Genomic DNA, 21,155 nt, shown 5'->3' on the forward strand with positions numbered 1-21,155 from the left:
GGGGCGGCACCTGGACGTTCTAGCTGTGAGGCCTCATAAAGGGGAGGGTCCAGCTTAGGGTCCGGCTGTGGCTAGGGGCCTGGAGTCCTTGGGTTTGGGTGTCTCCCGGGCTTCAGAGAGGGGGCGCCGTCCTTTCAGACAGCACAGGTAGGTGTTGGGGCATATTCCAATCCTGAATTCCACTCCTTTACAATTCCTCCGGCAGCGGGCGGTTCCATAGCCACATATCTTGTCCGCATCGAGGTCCCCTGTCACTAAAATGACAAAGTCGGTCAGTGGGAGTAATTGTGTGGGAGGACGAGAGGTGAGACGTTTGGCTAAAGGGTTTTTTTGTGGGGAGGGACTGGAGGTCCCCCAAACTTCCTCAGGTTCCTGGGCCTGCCAGGAAGTGGCTCACCTGTGATGCTGGGAAGCCCGTAAGCCAGGGGCCAGGCTGGTGTTCCCGCAAGGGCTCGGTACACCGCAGCTCCATAAAGTCGGCTGAGTTCCTTGAACTGGATTCTATACGCAGAGTTCTCCAGCGTGACATTCCAGTCACAGCTTTGGTTATATAAACAATACACCCAATTGTGTCTTGTTACAAGGAGAACATAATGTGATTGAACTCATGCAAATAATTGTAATGACATACAAATAAGAAGAAATAATAGTTTCCTAATTCTGGAAGGATCAGGCAGGGAGCAAAAAAAAAAAATTATTTTGGACCAGGAACCAGGTGAGTGGAGCTAGAGAGGTCCGATCCCTTAGTCCATCAGCAATATTGAATCCAGAATTACCGACGTAGAAAAAATGCATAAGCAATATTTCAATATCTCAAATTAAAGGCAGGATGTTAATTTAGACAGATGTGTGACACATGAGAGTTTTGATAAGTAGATTTTTATCTGTCTCTTTATTATTAGTGTAACTATCCATCCTGATAGATGTTCATTTCTCTACCTACCGGTATATCTATGTATCTATATCTGTATCCATCTGTATCTGTATCCATCTACATCTGTATCCATCTATATCTCATCTCCATCTCTATCTAATGTGTCTCTACCTAATCTATCTCAGTGGGTTGCTCGTGGCTGACTGCCTGAGAACAAGCTAGAGGTTTGTTCCAGAGATTCGTATATTTTTAGACTCCTGGAGTCCCCTTTTTCAAAAAATGAAAATATTTATTTATTTATTTATTTATTTTAGAGAGAGGGCGAGGTAGGGTGACAGAGAGGGACAGAAACATCGATCAGTTAGGTGCCTCTCACACACCCTGGCCAGAGGCTGAATCCAAACCCGGGCCTGTGCCCTGACCAGGAATCGACCCCATGACCTTTCTCTTTGCAGGATGACGCACCACCAACTGAGCCACACCGGGCAGGGCTGGAGTCCCCTTTTAAAAGAAATATCACATGGCTTTCGGACCATTCCCTTACCAAAAAGAAGCAAAACAAAATGAAAAAAAACAAACCCAGAAAAATAACCCAGGATGGAGGGACAACCAAGCTTAGCCACTCACGTTCCCCGACTCAGTGAAGCATTTGACAAACTGAGAAAAGCCAGTTATTCACTTTTATTGAAGTGTCTTAGGGAAGGGAAGAGGCTGGGGGAAAAGAAGGCACCGCCGGGCTTCTTGGCCTCTGGGAAGCCCAGTCTTCGGGGTTACTCATTTCATACATGGCTGGAGTGTGAGGCAGCATCTCAGAGCCTTCTGGCAGAGAGCAACAAGTTCTTCATTTTTCTGACAAGAACGCACGCATCTCCCTTTAAGCTTGTAGCATTTCTCATCAAAAAATGCATTCCTGGCTACACAAGGGAAGGAGCCACCTGGATTAATTCTCCTGTCAGGTAAGCCTCATTACCAGGCGCAGTCAGGTAGGTAACGAGTTGGTGAAGATTCTTTACAAGTTGGCACAGTGCCTTCCCCTGCCAGCCCAGGAGAGGGCAGGGGAAAGATTTCTCCCTGAGTTTTCGGCCCAGGAAGAACAGGTTTGCCCCCCAGGGTTCTGGGGGCTTGGGGAAACAGACACTAGTATTCTTGTATCACAATGTGTCAGGGGGTAATTCATTCTCAATTTATTCCTGTGAACACCTTCCGAGTCAGGAACTTTCCAAACACTCTCAAAGTGCTCCTTGGTTAGGGGAGAGCACAGCCTTAGAAGAGGGGACAGCCCGAGATGGGGGTGAAGAGGAATAAATATGATATATAGAAGAAAAAACTTCACTGACGTGGTAGGAGTGAAGAGACTGCTAAGAAAGGGCCAATCTGACTTCTCCATTTCCTCCAGCTGTGCTCAAGAGCTGGGGGCGGAGTGTGGCGGGGGCTCTCCAAGCCTCCTCTTGTGTCTGTCTGCACAGAGGACCTGGGCTGGCCGGAGGGCTTTACCCATAGCGGCCACATCAAGTCAAGGACAGACACGTCACAGTTTTGAGTGGCCTAGTTTGGGTATTTGCAGCCAAAGGGTCAGATGGACACAGACCGAGATTAATGTCAACATGCAGCAGTGACATTCACTAAACCCGATAGACCAGTCTCAGCCTGTGCACGAATCGCATGTCTCATAAGCACACAAGTCCACAAGGAGAAACAACCCGGTACTGGAAAGCTCAGTGAGCGATGGCCACCACCCCCCGCCCTCCTGACAGTGAGGCCGTCTCAGGCGAGAGGTGCTGGACCTCAGTGGGACAGCAGTCCTTGTCTTGGGTTCAGTTCACAGGGACAGCCCGGGAAGAGAAGGGCTCTGGAACGAGGAAGAGCGTCTGTGGCCCCAAGGCCCCCAGTGGGGGATCCCAGGCTCCTACCGAGAAGTTAATGTAGCTGTTTGTGCAGGTGTGTCTACCTCAGTCACACCTGTAAGTAAGTTTTCCTTCACTTGTATCAGGCAGCTTTATATCATGTATCTTCATGGTGTTGACTAGTGAGATGTTAAGTGTGAGTGATGTGAAAACGATATTTCGGTCAGTTTCCAATGTGCATCAGGCCAGTGGAATGAATGACTCACTGTGGTCCCCAGGTCCCCCCACCCCCACCCCCACAGGCTTCCTGCAGATCCACTCACCCAGAGGCACACACAGTGGGCGAGGAGGCTCTGAGCCCGGGAGACCTCACCAGCATCGGGTGCGAACTTGGACTCACTGTGAATTCTGCAAAGCCCTTTCCTCTGCTCCCTGGAACCTGGCACGAGTCTAGTCTTAGACTTCAGTTTTGGGGAGGCCAAACTACAGGCATCAGAGGTTCCCAGGAGCAGGGAGAAGGGCGAGAGTTCTGATGGGGATGGCTACGTACCCTCATTTTGGCCAGCCAGAGTCGGGCTCGAACATTGGCCACTCCTTCATATCTGTGGGACTTTGAGCAACTGCTTAGTCCTTCTGTGTCTCAAGTTCTGTGTCTGCAAAATGGATGCTATGTGGTCCTTCCAAACCAAAAGAGTTGCTCCTAATGTCACTGAACTAGAGTAGGGTGGAGTTTCCCTCAAAGGCACCGGCACTGGAGAACTATGTGAAGTCCATGTCACACTGTCCAGCAGTCCAGCACGTGATTGAGGAAGGGTAGCTGGCTTTACTCTTTCACCTACCTCCGTGGCCAGTGTGAACAGAGTGTCTCTAAGTTCCATTCCTTGCATCTTCCATCTCCTCCTGTCTCTGTCTTTCTTATGTGTCTTCATCTTTAACACAACTATTCTTTTAAAAGATTCACTGATGGTTACCTTCACTTTTAATCTTTTTTTTTTTTTTTTTACAATTTTTTCTTTTGGATGGTAAGCATGAGACTGGGGAAAAAAGGCGTCTTTCCTGGCACACCTGCATTTCTGCACACCAGTGACAGCCCCTTGTGGATAACAATGGGAAATGCAAAGGATTTATGGGAGAGACATGAGGGGACAGTCACCCCCTGTAGCTAGTGGTCCCCTGCAGAGCTGACCTTGGCCACGTCCTCCCTGAGGCAGAGCCCCTCGCTGGGCCACCGCCTCTGATACCCTCCTGCCAAGGCGCTCATTTTACCTGGGGCCAGAAGAAGAAAACAGCAAAGAGGAAGAGGAACGTCCTCATGACTTGCAGGGTCCCGAGTCGGTTTCGGGTCAGCTCGGTGTGCACGAGACAGGGAGGCAGACACCCACATTTATACGTCTTTCTGGCCAGCACTGTCTTGATCGCTGAGGTGTGTCTGGGGTATCTCTGCGCTCGGCTGCATAGAGCCCACAGACCTCAGTGGGTGTCAGTCAGCAGCTCAGCAGGATTTTTTGTTTCCTTGTTTTATTCTGGAAACTTCCCAAACCAAAAATGGGGATGGAGGGAGGATAGAGGGGGGTGTACACTGACAAGCAAGCCTACACATGTGCGTCAGTCAGCAGGAACACAAGAGCTGGAACCTGGCAGCAGGGATTCCTGACCCTTCCTATGCGCCTTCGTCTCCTCAGTGGGCTCCCGTGTATGAAGATGCCACAAGGCATTGGTGCAGGGGGTGCCCAGGGCTCAGGGGAGTCTGCGTGCCAGCCACGGCGTTTATGAGCTGTGCCCACTCGGCGATTGCTTCACTGAGCATTCTCGTCACCATTTCTTTTCACAAAGGTGACTCCTCCCGTGTGCTGCACACTTTACATGCCACATGCATCACCTCAGTTAATTCTCAAACGGATCCCTGGATAGTCGAGAACTTAGTGGATGCTTGACTGAGATTTTGTGTGTGTGTATATATAGTATTTTAACTGTGAGATATGTATATAAACCTAAGTATCCTTCAAAATCTCACATAAGAACAGGTACCACGGTTATTAACATTAATAATTATTAACGTGGATGTTACATTAGGGGTGGGTGGGGGAGGGAACATGAGAACTCGGTGCTATCTTTGCAACTTCTCAGGAAATCTGAAATCATTCCAAACTGACCATTTTCACTTGAAAAGCCTGTTATGGACTATCCAACCCATCTATCTTCAGCCTTGGTTGTTGCCATGACACTTTCGTCAAGCACTTTCTGTGCATATGGATTCCAATCCAGTTAAGGATGATAGGCTGAAAAAACAGGTTTTCTCTATTCCCTTTCAGACCTCACTAAAATGGGTTAAATATACAGGAAAAGACAAACCCCAGACAGTCTCAGTTACACGCGGCTTCAGTTATCTCCCTTATTACCTCAGTGGCTCACCGATCTCCCCTGTCACAAAGTGGGTCTCCGACAGCAAGTGAGGGCTGCAAACCTGATACAGTTGGACTCCGGCACCAGTGATGGCTCCCCAGGCGACGGACATGCCCCTTCATGGTAGGATTTCCCGTGGCTTCTATTGTAAACCAGGAAGACCACTGTCTCAGTCTGTTCTGGCTGCTGGAACAAAACAGACACCAGCGGCTTATAAACACCAAACACCTGTGTCTCATAGTTCCAGAGGCTGCGGGTGCAAGATCGGGGGGCCAGGCTTCCAGGTTGCAGACTGCAACTGTTCCTTCTGTCCTCCCGTGGCCCAAGGGGACAGGAATCTCTCTGGGGTCTGTCTTATCAGGGCCTGATAGGAATCCCATTCATGAGGGAGTAGCACCTGCTCACCTCCCAAAGGCCCCGACTCCTAACACCATCACTGTGGGAGTCAGGATTGAAATGTTAGAATTGTGTATGAGTATAAGGGGGAGGGGTGTGGCACAAGCATCGGGTCACAATGTAGAGGGTCAGAGCTCACACAAAGAGCCACCTCCCCCTCCTGAAGGAAGAACAGCACTGCAATCCTCCTTGTTCACACCTCGCCACGGACGGGAAGGTTAGTTTGATGAGTGAAGGCTCTGGACAGGAGTGTGGTGAGTTCCAGGGCTGGGGGCTGACCAAGGGGGAGGAGGTCACCCAGCAAGCGTGATTGGGTTTGCATGGGGGGAGCAGCCCCTTCAGAAGGGCACCTCCTAGAAACAGTGAGCCGAGGCCATCAACCAAAGGCCAAGGGAAGGCCCAGCAGAGTCTGGGCTCAGGTGTGCAGCCAATGGTGCTCAGCAGCAAGGTGGGAGCTGGAGGTCAGAGAACTCAGAGGTGGCAGCAGTCAAGAGTCTTCCACGGCTACAGGGTTGGTTTGCACAGAGCGGGTGCAGTTTTGGGGCGTAGGCAAAGCAGGCAGCCCCTAAATGGCTAAACAAATGCTTATTTGCTCTACACTCAAAGCAATTGGACATGGAAGAGTTTGAGTTTGGAACCACAGCCCAGGTTGCTCTGAGCTAAAGAAGTAAACACTGCAAGGAACAACCTCCAGGGCACAGGTGTGGCCAGTGACCGAACAAGGAAGCCTTGTGGGGACAAGTCTTTATAGCCAGGCAGCTTCAAGACACCCACAGCCATCTTACTTTTCTGAGACTGAAAGTCCAGCCCCGGTAAAGAGCAGCTACATAATTTTCTGGGCCTAGTGCAGAGTGAAACTTCACGGTCTCGTGCTCCAAAAGCAGGGGAAAGATGCCGTCCCCCCAGAAAGTTTTCTCCCCTCCTCTAGATATTTTTTATGTTCTACTTAATCTCCCACTCCCTTCGGCCCGGGGATACTTGAGGAACACTTGCAGACCCCCACAGGTGTCTGGGAGGGGGGCCCACGTTGACACTCTGCATATAGGTGGGGCCCCACTGCCTACTGAATTGTCCCCTCCTGCCAGCTGCTGCTGGACCAGTGTGCCCCACCCCAGAGAAAGTCAGGCCAGGCATTTTCCTTCCCATGGGCTTGCCACCTCGACCATGGTGACAGGGCGGCCCCCAAGGATAGCCCAGCCTGTGAGGCAGCAGTACTGAACTGAGGGTAGGGAGAGGCTCACACCTGCTCTGGCCCTGCTGTCTCAGGGAGGGCTAGATCAAGGCCCTGCTGTGTCCTGACACCCAGGTCCCAGCCGGGATAGATAATGGTGGTAGCTGTTCCTGGGAGGAAGTAGAAAGGAGGAGGCCATGTGGGCCCAGAAACAGGGTGGGAGCCCGCCCAGGAAGGTGAGGATGGAAGGACCATGGGAACATATGGTAGCCAAGCTCCAAGGCCCCAGCGTGCTCCTGGTCCCATCAGCCTTCATCACAAAGCAGATCATTGAAGGTAAACTCGAGAATTTCCACGCACTGAGTGCAGAGTAGTGAGCTCCAAGGCGGGGAAGGGCTGTGTGACCACATTCATCGTGACTGCCTGCTCCAGGTCGCTACAAATGCCTACATGAGGAAAAGCATTGGGCTCCTCTCTACCCCTAGCACACACATATCAGCGTGTGTTCCTGAGGCTGAACCTCTGGCAAAGCAGCGAAGCAAACCCAGCGATCGGCTCCGTTGATTTCTCTACTCCAGAAAAGCTTCCTCAGGAATTAGTGGACCTGCAAAGCAGTTTACAGAGCAGTTGGGCTCCATGCTGGATAGAGAGAAAAGTGAGTGGAGTCCTAGTCGAAACAGCCAGGCACTCTGATAAGCACATCACGTGATCTCAGATAATTCCCTCCCATATCCTATGAAGGAGGTATCATTTTTACATCCTCATTTTAAGGGTGAGGAAAGTGAGGTTCAAAAAAATTAAGTGACTTGTTCAAAGTCAGGTAATTAAAAAGTCAATCTGTCTGATGTCCAAGTCTACATTTGTAAATCACCCTGTTTTTTATTCCAGAAACGAAGGACGGAGCATTGTGCAGGCATGGGCAACGGGATGGGACTGATTTGGGGGTACAGTGACGTGACTACGGCTTCTGATACCATGTTCTTAGTGAACATGAAGGATGTGGTGATCGTGCGTGATGTTGCTACAGGCTCAGGGACTCAGGCTACCTTGGTTGCTTTCCCTCCTTTCTCTGTGGGACAGGTACAAGCAGTAGAAACGAAAGGTGGGACAGGCACAGTTCACCTTGCCGGGCTCGGGCCAGGCCTCCCTCTCTGCCCTCCAGATGTTCTGACCACGTTTGTCTCGTCATCACAGTAGAGTCGAACAGCAGTCTGGAGAGGCAGTGGGCTCTCCGTCAGTAAAGGAGGGTGACACTCCTACTTCCTGGAGAGCAGGGCACTGCTTCATGTGCCCTGGTCTTCCAACTCCTGGCCTGGTGTCCCTTCCACTCCCCCAGGCAGGTCCCCCACAATGTAAGGCTTGAGGGAGGCCGAGGGCTATTATCCATCATGACTGCCCTTGAACTTGGGAAATGGAGCATGTAAGTGTGCTCTCTTTGTTGATTCACTTCACTGACCAGGAGCAGACCACATTGCTGTCAAATATAAGTGAGCTGCTTGTCCTCTCAAAGAGGCCCTGCGCCCTTGTTCTGAAGAGTCTGCGTCAGCCATGGGCCCGCACAGGAAGCTGTTGTATTTTGTCTTTGTCTTTTTCTTCATGTTGGTTCAATGTCCACCAGGTAAATGGGAATGGGTGGGAATTTGATGGCAGAGCATAAGGTTTGATGATTCTTCTCTGTGCCACCCTAAAACTGAGAGGAATGGTCAGCTCCCTGCTGTGCTTTGCATGGGAAAGTCTTGAACTTGCTGTGGAATTTTCTAAGAGCAAACAGCTATTCCTTTTTTTAAAAAAACACTTCTCCCTGCTTACCAGGAGTAGAATCAATCTGCAAGCCCTATGCGGGCTCTCCCTGACAGAAGCTCTGTGGGATTGGGGATACTGTTTTATACAGTGCTATTCCCTGCATTGATCTTGATTTCCAAAATGTGCTTTGTTCTGATTTAGGGTGCCCGGCAGGACTCGAATATTCCCAGCCCTTCCCAGGAGGTAAGTTCAGTCCTGCGTGTTCTGATTTTCCTTTAGGGACTCTGGCCAGTCAGCTCCCTCTCACTTCCAGAGACAAGCGAGCGATGGAGATAGCAGTGAAGATAGAACTGCCTGAACTTCGCTAAGGCTTGACTTTTCTTCCTCCTATTCCCAGCATCCTACTTGGATTTTCTATTTCCCAGGGAAATCTCTGTGTGACTGGATTTTAATCTTGGCCACAGAGATTTGGACCTGTTGGCTCCTCTCATTAGCTCATGGCGACCTCTAAACCCAGGTCACAGGATTAAGCTTGGACTGACTGATGAGCATTGACCTGGGGAACTGCTTGTCCACCTCTTACAGGCTCCTTCCCAAATCCAGTGAAGCATGAAACAAATGCATGTTACTGGTCTAAGAAGGTCCAACAAAGGAGTGTTCTAGAACCATTCAGTGAAAACTCCCCCTCTTAGAGAATGGCTGTTCTTAATGGAGAGCCCATGCGTTTTTGTTTGTGTTTTTTGGTGGACTCATACAGGAATAAAGCATATTATAAACAAAATGAAAAAAATAATGTTATTCAGGAACTGCAAACAGAATTGAAAAGTGTTCAGACAGAATTTCAGAGTGAGAAAAATTAAGGCTGATACTAGTCGCTGAGTGTTCTCACTATGCACCTGGCAGTCTATTAACAACTCGATGTGGATTATCTCATTTAATCTTCACAACTTCCCTAGGAGGTAGGTACTGTTATAACTGCCCATTTTGCAGATAATGAAACAGGGAAGTAGGTGAGCTAGTAAGTAACTTTGCCCAGGTGTTACAAATAATGAGTGCTAAGCCAGGCTTCTGACTGAAGACATCAGAGTCCTCAGTTTTAATAGTGTGATTCTCAGCCAGGTAGAAGGGCGCCGACACTACTCCCAAGCACAGGCAGCACACAGAGTTCTCAACACACCGTGCAGCACAGGATGTAACACTCGGACCACACACTCCCTGACAAGCGCAGACGCTGTCATTCAGAATCATTTCGCCCAACCCACTGGGTACCACCTGCATATAAACATCTCCAGAGAGGGTTATCAGGCTGATAGGGGAAGAGTGGGTGTTCTTGTGCTGCTGCCCATGGCCTTGAAGAGATAATTCCTGGTATTGCAGAGTAGACCAGATTGGAACACCACATCATTTCATGTCTTACCTGCATCTAAGGCTGAAAATGCTGATTCTCTCCTGCCTCTCGCAGGAAGACAGGCTGAGGCCCCAAAGCACAGCCTTCAGCAAATCTAGGTGAAGAGAGGTGGAGCTTACAGAAGCAGGGACTGCATGGCAGGTACTACAGAAGATCCCAGGTGAGGAAGGACATGGACATTTAGCAGTAGAAAAATCATAAAAGTAGGAGCTAGATGTAAACAAGGAATTGAGGAGTCTGAGATTTGGCTATTGAGTGGAGGGCCCCTGGAGCCTCAGAATTGTATTGCAGAGAAGGTACAGGGTAGAGAAGAGACACTGGTTCTTTCTAGTGTCATCAGGAGACTTTTGGTGGCATCTGTGGTTGGCAGAAGGGCGTCTTCAGTAGAAGTTTAGTTTTTAGTCTTTCCTCGTTTCCAAAGTAGGCTAGAGGCAAAGTCACAGGGACTTTGTTTCAGAGGCCACCGGAATTTTTGTCCCAGTTGTGGTGAGTGCACAGCATGGAGGAGAAGAGGGGCTGATGTGAGTCTGGGCTTGCTAGAGCAGAGGTGGGGGAATGGCTTTGACTCTGACAGTGAACTTCACAAAGGGACAAGCAAGGTAGTCCCCAGGGAGCACAGTAAGTTCCAACACGACATCTGTACTGTGAGGTTCTGTAATCTCTGCAATGCCGGTGGTGGCCCTTTGACCAGGCAGCCTGAGAAACACAAGGAGAACAGGGGTGCTACCTGACTCTTGCTGGAAAATGAACTGTCTCCAACTCCTTTTTGAAAACAGCAGAGCTCTTTGAAAAATCTAGGCTAGTTCTTGAAAACACGCTCTTGCATCCTAACTACACCCCCTCCCCTTGGTGGCCCCTGGCCTTGTCCCCATTCCCAGAGCCCCAGGAAAGGCACAGGAGCAGTTCTTTCTCGGTGCAGGTGAGTTTGCGGCTTGTGAGTCATGCAGACTGGGCCGGGGCAAGTGCAGACGGATGTGCACGGAGGACGAGAAGGTGGTTGGCGTCTGCAAGCTGAACTTCTTCTGCTGCCGCCGGAGGATCGACTGAGCCAGACCTCAGCCCCGGAAGCAGGACTGGTAATTCGAAGAAGGTGAAGAGAAGTTCTGTGGCTTAACAAAGCCACCCAATGCATGAGTGTCAGGGTCCTTCTCCTTCCTCTTTCCCCTTGTTATGTGTCTTTGCTTATTTTTAAAGATGATCGTGAAAAACCCCAGACATGCATGGTTACCTAACAGCCTGGGGACGTGCATGTCTCCAGAGTTTCAGTCAGACACTACCACGATCTACAATATTTGGAGCATGTCTGATGAGTGATGAAAGTTCCCACACACTCCTCACATGACACATGATCACTGTAAGAAGTGTATTGTATTTCTATCTACGTTGGAAGTATTGAGACCCCAAGGTGTTTCCTCAAGGTCATAGCCGAGCCAGCGAAGGATGCACACCACACTGCCACGCAGAGTGTGTCTACCCGCGTGTAATGGTTCTCACAAAACAGGAGCACATCGGTGATGGGGAGTGATGATTCCGCGGGGCACAATAAACGGCTTTTTCCACACACTGCTTGGTGGACCGACAGATGGTCATGTCCTGATTGTGGCACTTGTGATGCACTTATAAAACAACTCGCACCACCTCAGTTAATGCCATGCCCACCTTTGTCTTTTGTGTGCCAGTGAATGAAAACATCGGAGCCACTTCAACACGTTCAGCATGGAATGTACCTGAAGGGTTGACTGTGTACGTTTTTCCTTAGGAAAAGCAATGTGAAGCTTCATACAACAAAGGTCCAAAGTACCAGTCCTCTGAGCCGCGACCCAGACTGGATCGCTCAGTCTGAAGGACATAATAAAGAATAGAGTGGAAATAAATGAAGTGGAGACTAAAAAACAATAAAGAAAATCACCAAAACCCAAAGCCTTTTCCTTTTTTTTTAAATGATGAACACGATAGACACACCTGTAGCTAGACTGACCAAGGAAAAAAGAGAGAGAACACTCGAATGACTGAAACCAGAAATGAGAGACCATTACTACTGACCTCACAGAAATAAAAAGTATCACAAGGGATTGCTACAAACAAGGGAATGGTGGCATTTTATATAACTTAGAGGAAATGCAGATAGTTCTAGGAAAACATATGGGGGGCCTAGAAAATATGACTACTTTTCCACCCACCTTCTAATCTCTTCTGGCTGGGCTAATAATCAGACTAGCAGAGGCCAATTAACAGGAGAAAATCAAAATTTTAATATGTGTCCATGAAAATTCCAAAGGCAGTGAGGCAACGCTGAGTAAAAGCAATTCGGAGGAAGGAGAAAAGGCGGCAAGAGAGTGTCAGATTTCAGGGGTGAGAGTGGGTGACTGACAGGTAGTTGAAGAGCAAGGGAACAAAACGGCAAGAAAGCAATGGGACACTGGGAGGATGTAGCCAACAGGCCCCTACCTGACAATTCTTGCTTACCACACTTATTTCAACTTAGACAAGATGTCTTAAGATTCCCTTCCTGCAGCAGGTTTTTCTGTCTGAATCTCTTGGGCAGGAAAGCGGGGAGGGTCAAAAGTTCTTTCTGAGTCTGTTTCGTCATAAACAGCTTAAAACCAGCATGCTAAAAGAGCAACTCCGAGATGGCAAATGTTGGTCCCTTCAACATAAATACCAACACTGACTGAAGAATAAGCAAAACAAAAAGTCTGAATAGACCTCGAACAGGAGAATGAACTAGTGTAAGAGAACACGTCTTACCGTGAGAAACCGAGCATCAGATGGCTTCTCTGATGAATTCTGAAAATGCTACTCCATTTTCTTCTGGCTGGCATGTTTTTTCGGATGAGAAGTTTGCTTCACCCCTTCCCAGTGATCCCCCTCACACCCAGTGGTCACGGACCCCCTCTGTGCGCCTTTCCTTTGGCCAGTGACGGAGGTCTGGTGGTGGTGGTGGTTTTAAATCTCCTTTCCCCAGCCTGATTTTGTTTCTTTTTTTTTTACAGGGTCTGCACGTTTGCCCTTAAAGCACTAGGAAAGAGCATTGGTTCCTTCCCACTGAATGGTAAGGCTATTTTTTCCAATATGGGAAAAGGATTCTGGCAGAATTTTGTGCCTGTCTCACTGTGGCTACTTACTGTTCCCCTCACACCAGCCTACACAGAGGAGGGTGTTTTTTTCGGGCGATCTGTTCAGTCTGTTATGTTTTGTGTGAGCACCGGGTGAGGTCCGTGAGAAAGAACTTGGATGTCAAAGGTGTTCCATGTTCTCTTTCTAGTTTACTCTTGCTCTCAGCAATTCCTCACAGACTTACCTGAATCGTTTCACCAGTGTCTGGTGGAATTTACCTCAGGCAAGTGAGTGCTCATGTCTTATTTTTCTTGGAGCTTCCCCCTTAATCTTAGACATGAGGAGGGTAAGCCAGCGGTGGCTCAGCTTTCTGGTGAGTTCCAGAAACTAAGTATTTGCAGCCCACCCTGCATTTTGGTGTGTGTTGGGTTGATGTGGGAATGCATTCTTTCCATCTTTGTACATCCTAAGCAGAAGCCATCCTCTTATTAATAAAAATTCCATTTCTTAAAAAGATAAAGAGATATTCAAATTTTCTGCTAATTCATGTGTCAATTTTGGTAAGTTGAAGTTTTGAAGGAACTTTTCCATTTTTATGGAAGCTGTTGACTGTTTAGGCAGACAGGTGTTAATAATGTTTTCTTGCAGTATTTTAGGTGGGAAGGGCTTTCTCATGGGTGCAGCCCTTTGACCTCTAGTTAGCTACTCAAGAATCGGTTTGTGACTTGGGACACTTCCTTATGGACAGGGAAGAGCTCACACAGCCTCGACCAAGATTATCAGCTTGTGTGGAAATATTTTTCCCTGTTTCAGGCCCAAAGAAGGCTCTTTTGTCTTTGCTACAGTGTGTGTGTCTCATATGGCACCTGGCCAACCCCACTGTCATTTCCATCCTCTGCCAGGAGGGGGCAGTGTTCCTGCCCCAGCAGCTTGAGAGGGGTGCAGGTAAGCCAGTGGCCCAGCATTGGCCACTTTCTAAACAGTAATTACTCCCAGCACCGATTAGTAACTGCTCTGTGAATTTTATAAGAGGGTAAGTTGTGTGTGAAATCCTAGGTAAGAAGAAAAGAAGCAGTGGTTATAGATTTTATAGAGGTAGTGGTACTTGAGTTGGGGCTTGAAGACAAAATAGGGGACGTCCAGGCAGAGATGCAGACTGGAGTATTCCAGGCAGGAAGACAGTGTTCTCTGCCGTTCTCGCCCATTAGTGCTAGCAGGTCAAATCCGATTCGCCAGCCCACGCAGTATTTAGTGGGGCATGGAGCATAGTTGATTCTTAATAAACACTACAAGCCCAAGTTACTTCTCACCCCTGCGGAGCTGTGGAAGTTGTTTTAATCAACTTTCTTGTTCAAAGAGCTGAGTTCCAGTGCCAGCACCTCCCTCGCCCTCTCTCCACTGACGCCTGGCGCCATGAGAATCTTCCCCTTAACCATTGCTGGCCTCCTTCTTCTTGCTCAGATCTTCTCAGGTAAGGAGGAAATTCTTATAAATGTAAGAATGACAGACTGTTCAGGATCTGTCTTTTTAGAAGAAAGTGCGGCTTTTAGAAAAGTGCACGTCTTACCCCTTATTTTAAAAAGGACCCATGAGGGACCAGTTACTGGAAATCCTTCCCTGAGGTCAGACTCAGCACGATGGGACCACACGGGCCCAGACAGTCTCTAACCAGAGAGAATCTAGTTAATTGCCCCGAAAGCTCTGCAAAGGGTTCAGACTCCTTTCCGTTCAGGGCCCTTTCCTCCTCTGCATCCTTCCACCCAGCTCCAGTGTCTGCCAAAGTGATTGCTGCAAACGGAGAGAAGCTCTCGGAGGCAAATTCCAAACACACTTGGCAACTTAAGGAACTACGGCCTTTGTAGCTTCAAGGAACTTATGGCAGTAGGTTCTTAACAGTCTATTTTAACCATGTCTCACTAATTTGTCTGAAGCTCCTAATCTTAGAGTATTTTGGGCTTTCTTTCTAGCTCTCACACACCCATGGAAAATTACATCATTTAATGCACTAACATCTTGATTAGTTTGCTTTTAAGTTCTAGAGACCTTTGCAATGGTCTCTGTCTGTTCCGTAAGACCTGGAATCCAACCCTGAGAACATTTTCTGTCCTGCCCTGCTCAACTGTCCTTCACTCCTGTTACAAAGCCGCTCCCTACAGGACTCTCCGTGGTTCCCGGATTTCTATCTACACTTATTTACTGCGCATTTGGGTCTCAGGAGGCCTAACAAACCAATAGATACTGAATGTGTGCCTACCACTTATGGGAAGCTGTACTGGGAACCATAACAAAGACAGGTAAAATGGAAATAAAAATGGAAGTACAGCATGGCTTTTGCCCTTAATTTGCTTGAATTTTATTGGTCTATTATTTCTGTGTTGGTCAGAAATGGGTAATAGTAAATAGGCATTCAAACTGTAGAAACATTTAAAACTGTTGATACATTTAAAATGTAGAAAGTGAATGTACAGGACGGGAAGATGCACAAGGACTGTAACACTGAACGGTTCTTGTAAGTGCCATATATGATGCCAAGGTCAGAGAGAAGCTGTGATGTGGAAGCGGGGTCCTCACTGGGGGGTTGGGAAGGGCTTCCTGGGTGGTGGTATTAGCATCGCAATTTTGCAAGCAGCCAGGAGAGAAGGAAGACGGGAGCTGAGAGTGATGCCCTCGCATTTCCAAGTCTCACTTGTAGAATCAAGTCACTTAGCTTCTTCTGCAGTCTCTTTCCTTGGAGGTCACAGACTGGGTCCAGGGAGGGGAAGCACTGTCCTCTCCAACCCTTTTCATCAGGACACAGGTCCCCAAGAGCTCCCTACCCCTCACTCAGCTGAGACACATTTGAGTGCCTGCAGTAAGGACAGTGGCACAGAGCAGGACCACGGCCACCACCGCAGTGACCAGAGACTCTCAGAGGCGGAAGTGAGTTTAATGATCAACATACAAGGTAATACAAACAAACTATTAGGCCGAGGTATCTGAGTTCGATCTCATTTGCAGTCCTCATAAGCTGTATGACTCTGTCCCACAATCTCCCTTCTATAAATGGTAAGGGCAATAGGGTTGTTTGTAAGGTTAATACACTTGTTATATTAATTAGAGGCCAACTGGTCTTAACAAGGTAGAGTGGCTGAAAAAAAGAGTTTATTTCCCTCTCACGTCAAAGTCCAAAAATAGGCAAGCTGACGAAGCTGTGTCCTTCAAGTCAAGTTGGCCCTAGGGAGGAAGGCCAACTTCGCCATCCTAAATGTGTGACTGTTTGTCTGCTTTTAAAGATGCTCTACAGGAGAAGCTAAAAGGTAAGTAAAGAACATGATGAAAAAGACCACAGAAAAGCAGCTCACATCTTTTCACTTGTACATCATTGGTCCATACAGAAACGGAGAGACAGGCACTGATGTCTTCAGCTAAGTATCCACGAGCCCAGCCAAAGCGCACAGGACCTATTACCAAAAGTGTAAAGGGAAAGACAACTGCTTGGGGACAGTCTGACAACCTCTCTGTTTATGTGAACTGCTGAAACAGTGCCAGGCACGTGCTCTGTGCTCTGATGGAATTAACTGTCATTAGGTCTTGTTTTCACTGTGCTTGTCACTATTGTTCTCATCATCTGCCCCAAGTCACCTCCTGCATGTGTTGTGTCAGGCAACTGCGCAGATGCCTGATACATTTTAATGATCTATAACTCACAATACCCCAGGTTCGACTTTGGATTGTTTAAATCTTTTCTCCTTACTTTGGGTAGAAATCTAAGTCTTCACAATTTCTTTCCTTTGATCTGAGTCCTGACTTGGACATGAATGAGCTTAATGTCCCTTCAGCGTGGTGATGCCTCAGGTATATAACAGCTAATACGCACCTTTCCCTCCCCAATTTCTCTTTCCAAGAACGAACATAGTAAACATTACTCCTTGGGAGGGTAACCTCAGTACCACATTCCTTCTGTCTGTGGACCCCAAGCTGTGAAACTCCACAACCACATGCCAACGCACACTGCTCATCATTGGCCAGCCTGCAGTGTAAACGGCACGGGCTTTACCTTTTGCTACATATCAGGGACTATGAATTTGCAGATGTTAAAAGAAACCATTTATTGGAAAGAATTGTTTATTTAAACGAGAAAGTATATTATTTCCCTCCTAGGAAGGAACATTCTATTTCCTGTGTATTAGAAATGATTGTGAGAAAGGGAACTCTTTTCAGTTGTTGTTTGGTTTTCCTGAGTGAACATCAAGTCAGGGCATAGCTGCTCAGGTGACGTCTGCTTCTTTGAGACTTATACTCTGCCTCCAGGAGATTCATAACGGGGGGATTATGCATTTGGTCTGGGTGATATGACTTGGTCTTTTGGCAATTAATTGCTGGATAACTGAAGACTACTTGCTTTCTCCACTCAGCCAGGGGAGGAATTCAAAGGCAAATACGTTGTGAAAAGATGGATGGCCGCTGTGAGGTGGAATGCCTTTCCTTTGAAGTAAAGATTGGGGGCTGCAGAGCTGAACTGACACCATTTTGCTGCAAAAAGAGGATGAAAAAGTAAACACTACACACTGTGGCCACAAAAATGAAAAGGGTGGGGAGGCTCTGGCGGCTGTGACCTCCATGCACTGAGCCTCTCTGGATCTTTGTTCTTGGACCTCCAGGTTCTGGATTCTCCGAAGCGGTCAGTGCAGTTCTCGAGGCTACAGGGAAATGCCATCACCAGGATGGGAGCTTCTGGAGGGAAGGCGCTTCATCTTGTCACCTGCGCACCCACAGTGCCTGCTATGGGGCCTATTGATTATTTATTGAGAAAGTGAGATAGTGAATTAATAGGTTAAATAGGTAGATTGGAAAGGGAGGACTATGGCCCACTTGAACTGTAAAGTTATAGTCCTGGCTTCAAACACACGTGTGAGTTTGGGCCTTCTCTTCTGAGAGTCTGGTGCCTGTAATCCAGGGAGACTGAACTGTGCAGAAAACGGACCGTCCATCTGCTGGACACTCACTGTGGCTGCCTCAGCATCACCCTGTCACATACTCCTCCTCCTCCCCTTCATCAACAGGAATTATTGAGAATATTTCCAAGTCTGATCTAGAATGTCAAGTTCCACAAAGAAACTGGCCCACACCCAAACTCAAGCTGGCCGTAGGTGGGGTAGCATCCTCCTTCTGGCCACCACAGTGAGAATTGTCAGGTAAGGCCTATCAGTGACCCCTCATTGCAGATGAGGAGACTCTGGCTCAGGGAGATCCTACAGTTACCGGCTCACTTACATCTGTGTGCTTTCTGGTCTGGGTGCTCAGCATGTCCAGGAAAGAGTGGGCTAGATGTGGACAGACAACAAGGGCCAATATATAACAAAGCAAAACCCTGCAGGCCTCCCCAAGCCCCTGTGGTCCTGTGACATTCTGCTCAATGGTGATGGCAAACTGAGGCTAGCCTTTGCCCTGCTTTGCCAGGATTTGGAGTCCAGAGCAAAATGTCTTTCAGGCAGAGGAAAATACCTTCCACAGGCCACTTTCATTATAGACGGTTTATACTCAACCACTCTCCAGAACCCAAGAGAAACACCCCCCCAGCTCTGCCCTAGAGAATTTCCTTCCCTAGTCAATCAGGCTTGCTTCCCGTAGACACGTACGTAATAAAGAAAAAAACTAAAACACAAAATCCTGGTAAATGGTTTAAAAATAAATAAAAATGTTTCTAAAATGTTTGATATTGCGACCTATCGTCCTGGTGCTGAATACTTTTTTTCTGAAAATTATGCGAGATGCGCAGCTGCAATAAGTGCTGCAATCAGAAAACGAGCCCAGGTTCTGTGCGTTGGCCACAAATTCCTCATCAATGGACTCGGGCAAAAGAAATGGCCTTTGAGAATCTAAATGTATTTAAGCCTTTTCCCTTCCCTTCCCTTCCTTCCTTCCTCTGTCTTTCACTGCCAAACGACTTGGAATGTCGTATGCATTTTCTGTCCCCACTGGTTTTGGACCGTAATCGCTTCACAGAAATGTCTTCTGCCTGCATCACGCTCCTGGAATCTGTCTCAGTAAAGAGACCAGGGACCGCTTAGGCACGGCCTCGTCACTGGTCTCTTGAGGACGATTCCAGGACCAACCCCAGTGATCTGGGGTGGCGGGGGTTGGGGTAGGGTGGGGAGTATCGGCCCTCTCGGCTCTTTCTGAGAAGCGCGGCAGGGCGATCCGTCTCCTTCCTTTCTCCCTCTTTTGCACGCTAGGACCTAAGTCTCCTAGATGCCTGTCTTCCTCCTCGCTCACTCTCAGACTGCTCTGTTCCCTCCTCCCACTCCCGGAGTTCCAACCCCCCTTCCCCCAGCGGCACGAGTACCGATTTTCCAGCCTTTCTGGCTCCAAGCCCCCGTCCGCAGTCCACTCTGCGACCTTGCGCGCGGACCCGCACACTGCATTTGCCAGAGCTCCCGGTCAGGTACCTTCCTCTCGGGGACTTGGAAGCCAGGCAGGCGCAGTAAGGAGGAAATTAAGACGAGGAGGCTGGGCAGCCGTTTCCACTTCCGGTTCCGGTGGTCTGCGCTCCAATGGCAGCAGGGGTTGGCTCCAGGCTCCACTTCCTCTGCGTTTGCGGTGGACTCCCGAGCATGCTCAGAAACCGGCGCCGCGCAGACTGTCTCTCCTCGGTAGTAGGAGGACCAGCAGGGCTCTGATTTGCTTCGCCGGGCACCCTGGCTGCCCACGCCCCTCCTGGTCCACGTTTCCTGCTCCAAAGTCTGAGCCCTGGCCGCAGGTGCCTCCCCCACGTGTCTGATCCCGTGGCACAGAGTACGCCTTCCCTAGAATCTTAAGCATCCTTCCCGGGGTGCACCCCACTCAGAGATCTGAGCTCCAGACTCCCAGGTCCGACCCTGAGCTGCATGCCACTGCCTGCGCCGATCTGAGCACTAGCCCCCCAACATGGCCTTCCCCTCCCCCTCCTCCGGGCCCAGAGCGGATGACTGAGTGCAGTGGTCGTTCACCCCTGTGCCCTTTCAGCCTTCCCGTTCAGTGTAATCAAATCCCCTGCGTTCTCAATCCCCAGTGACGTTTCTGGGCACCTGGAGCGGGATGGTCTGATAAAAATTCCACACTGACTTCTAACTCCCACTTCTTGCTGAACTTTATTAGGCTGCTGGTCTTGTCCACGTGGATTTCTGAAAGGTACTTCGAAAGCGATTTGCCTTGATTGCAAATCATCCCTTTCTCCAACTGATCTTCAGTTAACGTTGGTCGATGTTGTTATCATTTACTTGGACACTCGGGTTAAAGATGGCTCACTCAGGCACGCTTACGTTCCCGTGTAAGTCACACAATCCACTCATTACATAAACCTACACGAGTTGTTCATCAATATTCAGAAACCGTGTTGTAATTCTTTCCTTCCCTCTCTGTCCTCACTGACATTGACCTAGTTCAGGTCCTCATCATCCTCAGCCCCCACTATTAATTGCTCTGTGAAACTAGTCAATCCTCATTGCCATTATCCTCCTTATAAGGTTTACTCACAGTTTGGGGATTGGACATTACAAGGAATAAGGAACAGTTCCTGATGCGGATCCTTGCCCGCAGGATCCTGTGCTGTGGCGACAATAGACCAATACACACAGACTACAGAAATCCTGTGGAGAAAAAGGGACGGCTGGCCACTGTCTAAGTGAGAGATGGCGAGAGGGCTAGAGAGAGAGCCTACCCCTGCCTGGATAGGCTTTTATTGCTTTTCTAGGCCCCTTCCATCAAAGATGGTCCTCATTTACTATGCCTAGGGTTGTTTTGGGTAGTTATCTTTTACAGACAACAAAGGAGAGGACGTCGCTAAATACATCAAAGAAGGATATTTGCAATGTAAAGGGAGAAATGGTCCAAACCGGTTCTGCTCCATACTTGGAACGTCTAGCTCAGATTTTAAGAAGTCAAAGATACTCAGTAAACATTTGCTGCCTCAATTCAGGGTGAGGGAGTTTTAGCAAGAGCAAGTGTCATAGCAGTCAAGGTACAATGCAGGCCTGATTCCCCACGGGAGAACCTATCCATGGACGAGGGTTCTGCCCGCCAACCTCGCTCCCCACGGGCTTTTCTGAGTGGGGGCTGGGCCACATTTCCCATGCTTGCAACGGTTCCCTGTAAGTTCCACCTTCTCATGTTGTATATGTGTGCATGTATGAACACATGCATGAACGCATGCATCCCCCCTTTACACACACACACACACACACACACACCATGTCAGTTGCTCAGCCACCAAGTCTAAGGCTCACACTGAGATGTATGAGA

The sequence above is a fragment of the Desmodus rotundus genome, chromosome 13 (genome assembly GCF_022682495.2).
Source record: "Desmodus rotundus isolate HL8 chromosome 13, HLdesRot8A.1, whole genome shotgun sequence".
Taxonomy (NCBI): Eukaryota; Metazoa; Chordata; class Mammalia; order Chiroptera; family Phyllostomidae; genus Desmodus; species Desmodus rotundus.